The following is a 257-nucleotide window of genomic DNA, read 5'->3' as shown; positions in this document are numbered from 1 at the left end:
GGACTTTGCAGTTTTATTGGGGGGCAGTAGGGCTTGTGCTATAGGAATTCAAAGGCAAGGGAAGTCACTTCTGTCGTGGGGCCCTGGGAGAAGGCTCCAGGCTGAAAGTGTTAGGGTGGAGGTCCCCCACAGGGACAGCGTACGCAGTGGACCGGCTGCAAAAGGCCGTGCTCAGCATTCAGACAGCATCACACACTCAGCTTTTCTCTGCCAGGGAGGCGGGTGGGGAAGGATAGGGATGGGAAGGCAGATGGAGC

Source organism: Macaca fascicularis, chromosome 10 (genome assembly GCF_037993035.2).
Source record: "Macaca fascicularis isolate 582-1 chromosome 10, T2T-MFA8v1.1".
NCBI classification, from domain to species: domain Eukaryota; kingdom Metazoa; phylum Chordata; class Mammalia; order Primates; family Cercopithecidae; genus Macaca; species Macaca fascicularis.
Note: the sequence above shows the minus strand (reverse complement) of the source record.